We start from the raw sequence: 7,109 nt of genomic DNA on the forward strand, positions 1-7,109 counted from the left end.
GTAATATTTTCGGTTGCTAATAAAAATATTATGAAAATGTAATATTTTCTGTTCAATAAAAATATTAGTAAAAAATCTAATATTTTAGATTACACTTAACCTAAAATTATAATTTTTATTATTTTTATCATATTTTCAATTAACTTCTAAAATCGTTATTTTTTAAACTTAAATTATATGCGAATCCTTAGATTTCCCCTCAACTTGGAAGAAAAGTCTTGGGATTGTTCTCCAATCCAATACATTCATAAAAAGTCAACTGTTTTAGTAACACAAATACATATTAAAAACACAGTCAAAGTTCATCAGATCATATCCAATTTTCAATCCTTACAATTCCTACTATAAATTCCTTCAAATCTAAGAATAAATCCATCTACAACAATTAATAACAGAAACAAACAGCTAATCCAATGATTGACCAACAGAATTGGGATTCACTGATAGCTAAAACAAGATAGCAGATAAAAACATCATATATATATATATATATATATAGCAAGATGAACATAGTTTCAAGTTTCTGTTTTACATTAAAAAAAGGGGGGGAAACCCAGAAACAAGCTTGTAACTCTAACCGACCAGAGTGAGACAAATTTTTATCTTTATCTGACTATTGCCAATTGAATAAAATCATCCACCACCCCTAACCATGTACAAGATGCCTAAAATTTATCAAAGACTTGGCCATTTTGGGCTCGGCACGGGCACCGTCGTGAAAGTGGGAATCCTAACTGACCCGAATTCGGATAAAATAGCGAAACGTACGATGACCGTGGGAAATTCAGGCACTCGAATGGTATGGTGATGATGGTACCTGTGACTGTTGCGGCGGTTTCTGTTGTGGGGCGGTCACGTTGTTCCAACGGGTGTGAAACGAGTAGGGCCAAAGGTGGGAACCCTGCGAATTGTTTTGGGTTGGGATCAGCAGCGGTGGGTGTAGAGTTTTGTAAGTATTGCATATAGGTAGAGACCGGCGATTCGGCCGCCGCGTGAACAGCGGGGGAAATAGGGAGCGGCGAAAGAGGCGCCGTAGCAGGTGGCCTTTGATTGATGAAGGTATTAGCAGTGGAGCCACCGAAGGGGTTCATATTGGGGACTGCGCAATTCACCATGGGGGAGGACGGTTGGTAACGTGAACCAACGGAGGAGGTCGGATCCTCTGGAGTTGGGAGCTTTGCGGTTTGGGGTGTTGGATTAGGGGCGGAGTAGAAAACCGCTCATGAGCCGGTGAACCGGTCAGCTTCTGTACGACATCCATGAAGTCGTTTTTGTCGTTGCTGTAGACAGGTGGCTGGTGCTGTTGAGGCTGGAGAGTTCTTTGGCTAGGATTCAGAGGCGGAGGTGGCAGCTGCGCCTGGGTAAGGTTCTGGGAGGTGGAGGGGGAGGAGGGTTTAGAAATCTTATGGGAAAGCTTTTTTCTCCATTTTTAAACACTAAAATAAACCTTTTTTCTCTCTCCCTCTCTTGATTTAAGACGATGAATGATTAATTTAAAGGTGTCTTTGGTTCACGGAATATAAAATTACTTCCGGAAATAAGATTACCGGAATGTAAAATTACCTAACACATTACTGGGAATGTTACATTATTGTGTTTGGTTTGTTTGTCATGAATGTAAGATTACAATGTTTGGTTGAAGGAATAAAAGATTACTGGAATGTATATTTTACCAAATTGTCCTTGTTCTATATTTTTTAATAAGTGAAATTCTAAATATTTATATAAAAATTCATCGATAATATATACTGATTATTTAAATATATTATATTTATTTTAATTAATATTAATATTAAATTTACATAATTTATGTAAAAATAATTAAAATTTTACATCAACATTTAATTAAATGTTTACATTGTGGAAACTAGCTTCGGTTCATACGTGATGCATTCACTGGGAGGTTTCTTGTATTTTTTAATCGACAAGGTTTACATTCTTCTATATACAATAATTTATCATATATATTCATAATAATAAAAAGATGTAAATTATTTTTGTTCTCTAAGATAATATTTATTATATCTTCTATATACAATAAATTTATTTATCTTTTATAGTTATACTTAATTTGCATACTTTATCATTGTTATTTATCTCATGAATTATATTACAAAAACATAATTCAAATAAGTAAGATCGTTATTTGTTTTTATTAAGCAATCAAACAATGAACATTGAGCAATAACTATGCATGTTATTGTTTCATTGCAATTATCACCACACAACTTGAGAATGATCGTTGACATTGTTCTTTGAGGGTTGCTATGAAGCACCAAAAAGATGCTTGAAACAAGTACTTGATAACTCTAGAGAGTTATTTAATCTTAGTTTGAGCTAAATATGAGCTAAGTTCTTGAGGTTTAATTTTATTTATTTATAGTTGGGTTTTGTAGTCTTCACATTATTGTTGCTTTAATTCTGAGCAAAAACTCAAGTAAATGGTTGATTTTGTTTAGGATACTAAAACCGAGTCAAATCAGATTAAATGATGAAAATTTGTGACCGCATAGATCCTTACAACTCAAGTGAAGAGGACTTAGGTAACCGGGTTCAAATGGCAACATTTGGGAGTGAAATGGAACACAAAGCAAGAGTTTGGAGCAGGGCATTGCAGCAGTCCTACAATAATCCCTAGCATTTTGAAGCAAAGGCACTGCAGTGACTCACCTGCTGTCAAAACTTCAAGGCCTCAACACTGCAGTTCCCGTATCAAATGCTCCAGCCAACAATGACATCTCTATCCCTAAAGTTTCCAAATTTAAAAGTTCTATGTTTCCTAATTTGACATTATTTTTATCCTTTATTATTAAAATTATTTTTAACTCCATGTCTTGTTATACCAGTATCCTAATGTTTTAGCAATCTTGTGTCCTTGTGTCTGTGTAGTCTTGCACCCATATTGTGTTTCCATGTTCAATCTATTACATTTGAATGCACAATTTTAATATATAGACTTAAGATGGCTTCTACAATTATCATCATTCATCCAAGTAGTAAGGCTAGGGAAAATAATAGCTTACAAATATAATTTGACATTTACTTGAGCATTGTTACTGAGAGATCTCCGCAAGCATGAAGGCCAGCTAGAACTAAGGAACTCCATTGACTGCCAACCAAGTTCAAGATCTTGCTCAATTGATTTTGGCTGCTCAACATCAGCTTCATGCGGCGACAAGGTGGTCAAGGATTTCAATGTTTCCTGGGACATTATGTTGCATGTAATTGTTTGGGGGCACTTTTAATCTTTTTTTTACTTATTTAACAGAAAAATGTGCAATCTGTCAACAAGTGCAAGGCTTGTCAAAGTAGAGGTTCAATTAACTTGAAAGTGTAATTGTGACAATGAAATCCACGCAAATGTTAAAAAAATAAAGGAAGTTGACTCCCTAACATACCCAAGTTTATGCATCTAAGCCATGTAATGCTTCTTAATTCGCTCTGCACGAGCATTCATAACCTTTCCATGATGGGAACACGCATCTATTGCAACAACAGAATGCTGGTACTCGATGGCAAGGACTTGTGCAAGATAACCCTGGAAAATCATGTTAATCAATAGAAAGAATCATGTCTATAGCTTCAAGTGAAGTAAATAACAGCATGAAAACATATAAGGGAACAGAGGGGTTGTGCAAGATAACCCTAAAAAACCATGTTAATCAGCAGACAATGTTACTGTGAAGAAACAAAGGGAACAAAAACATCCAAATATTCCATGTGAAACTCAAAATGTCCTAAAACATAATTCCAATACATGTCAACTAAACATTATTGAAGCAGTGTTAAAGGTAAGTATGAAGATATGCAAGAGAACAAAATATACTTGCATACATAGATATTTTTGTCTACCTCTATTTGTGTACCTTGTAGGTTTGTACCATGTGTGTAAGAATAACTAACAAGCAGAATTAGCTGATGTGAGAAGCAGGTTGTAGGACAATCACTTTTTTGCTCCCTGGAGTCATCAAAGGGCGCAGATCCTAATGGGAGGTCCAAAACTAGGGATGTGAAGGTCAAGTAATACGATGCTCAGAAACATCGGTATTTGAGTTGCAATAAAGAGGTCACCAAAATGCTATTGCCAAATAATTAAGTGAGACTGATATCACCGTCAGAGCAAGAACATGACTTTAAAAAGGATATGATATATGTTTTCCTTGCCTTCAAGTTTGGAGTGGTTTTGTCAAAGGCTTGAGTTTATAAAGATAAAATACTTGGGATCACCGAAATAGTTGTCACAAAATCTAGTTAAAGTACGACCATGCAATTGCCAGGCAGTTCAGTAAATGCAAGAGTAAGACTAAAGCCAACATGTAAATGTTGGTACAGTTGTGATAGGTCATGGTTAAGTTGCTAACATAAAAGAAGGGAGAAAATCGCAAATCAAGAACCAACCCATGTCCTTATCCTCTTTAACTCAAACACGGAAATAACAAGCAACAATAGTTACAAAAAAGTGATGCCCTTCACAAAGCAGTCCCATTCAAGATTCTAATAAACCTAGTAAAATATAGGCATTACCCATTAAGTCCATATTGATTAAAAAAAACAGGCCAATCAGTTTGATTAAATTTTAGGTTGCATCAACTTGCTGCTAGATTCTGAGCTATGTCAAGTTTTATTCCATTCCATTAACGTCGGTTAAACGGTCTCAACCACAAATTCAGCATCATCCAAATAGAAAGTAGAAAAGGAAAAACTTCGGGAGGTGAAGAATCAAGAGAGGAATGTCACCTGACCGGGACCAACATCTATTACTGCATTAGCTCTCACAGAACTTGCAACAGAACTAACAGTAGATGATAGAACTTCCACCTGTTCGCCACAAAAATAAAGTAACCTCATATATATTATCTGCTCTTGTGCAGAACATGTAACATAAAGAAATCATTGTTTATGGTAAAAAGAGATGACTACAATTCCAAAATTGAGCAATATAGATACCTCATGTTTCTTCTTTAAATTCATCCCTTGAGCAAGAACATTATTCAAATAGGGAGAGAGAGACGAACCTGGCAAGAGATTAGCAGATACAGTAACATAGAAGAAGTTCGTTGGAGCAAGAGACAGCTCCTCCTAACAACTCTCGCCAAATCGAAGAAGAAGAATACTTTCTTTCAGCCAAAGCAAGCGAACGGGGAGGGGTAATTTAGCCAATAGAGGACGGAAATAAACAAATACCTAAGGAGATGGGAGATTGATATTCTCAGTAAAACAGGGAAAAAACCACTATTGATATTCAATGTTTACCCTCACTTGGGAATAATAACCATACAAACGTGGGTATCTTAAATGGGAAAAAAAAATTCCTCCCAAGAATGTTTTAATCCGTTAACCAAACGGGGCCTAAATGACTTAGAAAAATAATGGAGTCCAAAATACCGATACTTTTACAAGTATTGAATATGTTTTAATTGAACATTTTTTAATATAATTATCAGGGATGGTTATTATAGTGATATGTGGGACCTTCCCAATTTAAGTTGTTTTTTTTAAATGTTAGAATTTGAATTTTTAATTTTTTTTAAGAAATTTAATATAACATCCTATTAAATCACCTCGATGTTAATATTAATCGAAAAATTTTAATCATATATTCTAGAGAATCTTGGCACCTATATGATTCTTTTTGACAACTTATTCACTGCACTAGATTTGTAACTTGATATAATAAATTGAATACGTCGTTAATTAATTCATGGATTTTTAATAAATAATTAAATTTTATTGGTGGGTTTAAAATTGAAACGGACCGTAATTTTCCAATCAGAATTGGCCTTAGTCTCTGGTATCATTGTATTGAGGAAAATCTAAATAGCGGTAGTATAATTTATGGTTAAAAAAACGATAATGATTTTAATTTTAACTTAAAATAGTATGATTTTTATCAAATTTTCTATTACTCCTTAAAAATTATTTTTAATCTTAAATTAATTTATCTCACAGCAAAATTACTGTTATAGTACTTTTATTTAGGGTCCCAAATAAAGCTGCAAAAAGGTTAGTTTCAATGACTTTCCCTTCCCCGGCCACAATTAGATCATTCTTTCACATTTTTCATCGTGGGATTTGGTCTATTGAACCTCGAAACTTTTGTTCCCAATCACAACATACTAGTCGTGAAATGGTTTAAGATAAGGAGAAAATTACAAAAACTTGTGCATGGTAATGCTACGTGTGGAGGGGATGTATTGGGTAGTTATAATGTGGAGAAGATTAATTTAAGGTTAATTTAAGATGATTTTTAATTTAAATGTTATCCGATTTAATTTTTAAAAAATTATAAATTTATAATATTTTCGATTACAATCGAAAAAATTATATTGCGACGGGTTTTGGGTTTACAATTAAAAAACTATACAATTGGTAACATTTTTTTGTATCAATAGAAAATATTATGAGGAATTCTTTTGGATTTCAACTTAAAATGTTATCATATCCAACCTAAAAAGATATTCTTTTGGTAACATTTCTGTAGGCCCGTCCCAAAAGTGTAGGACTTGTGCTACTTTTTAAAATAAAACCCCTAAAATATTTATAATAAGGATAATTATGGGGATCTACGAGGTTTGTTTACAAAAATTCATCATGGAAAGCGATTAAAAATGCAATCATAATCTTTGTTTGCGACTTTCTTGTCACTTTCTCGAGAACTAAATGAAAATTTATTTTCTTTTCGAACGAAAATATCGTTAGGACACAAAGATTGTACATGAATGGACTTGAATGACATTCATGTGAGTCATCCAATTTTGAGACCCTATGTATCATATGTTACACTTATATGAACTAATCTAATTTTCAGTTACAACTAATTTATAATTTTTAAACTTTATATTAACTAGTTGTATTTTAGACTATACTAGATGTATTTGATTGAAGTTGGGGAAGAATCTTATCAATTGTGAATGTGGAGGGAATAAGGCACTATTTTAGAAAGAAAACCTACTAAAAATCTCAACAAGTTCTTTCACAAAGAATCTTTATCAATTATTATAAGGGTAAATTACAAATTTGGTAACTGAACTTTACTTTCTTTCTTATTTCATATATTTGAATCTTTTCAATTTCTTAACTAACTTAATATATTTGAGTTTTTTGTCACT

At 33.4% G+C, this 7,109-nt stretch overlaps 1 pseudogene; it reads right to left on the reverse strand.

Moving 5' to 3' along the window:
- Positions 1-691: 691 nt before the first annotated feature.
- On the reverse strand, positions 692-3,211 carry LOC120138918 (annotated as a pseudogene).
- Between the last annotated feature and the right edge of the window lie 3,898 nt (positions 3,212-7,109).

This window comes from Hibiscus syriacus, unplaced genomic scaffold, assembly GCF_006381635.1.
Source record: "Hibiscus syriacus cultivar Baekdansim isolate YM2019G1 unplaced genomic scaffold, ASM638163v2 tig00110716_pilon, whole genome shotgun sequence".
In the NCBI taxonomy this organism is placed as follows: domain Eukaryota; kingdom Viridiplantae; phylum Streptophyta; class Magnoliopsida; order Malvales; family Malvaceae; genus Hibiscus; species Hibiscus syriacus.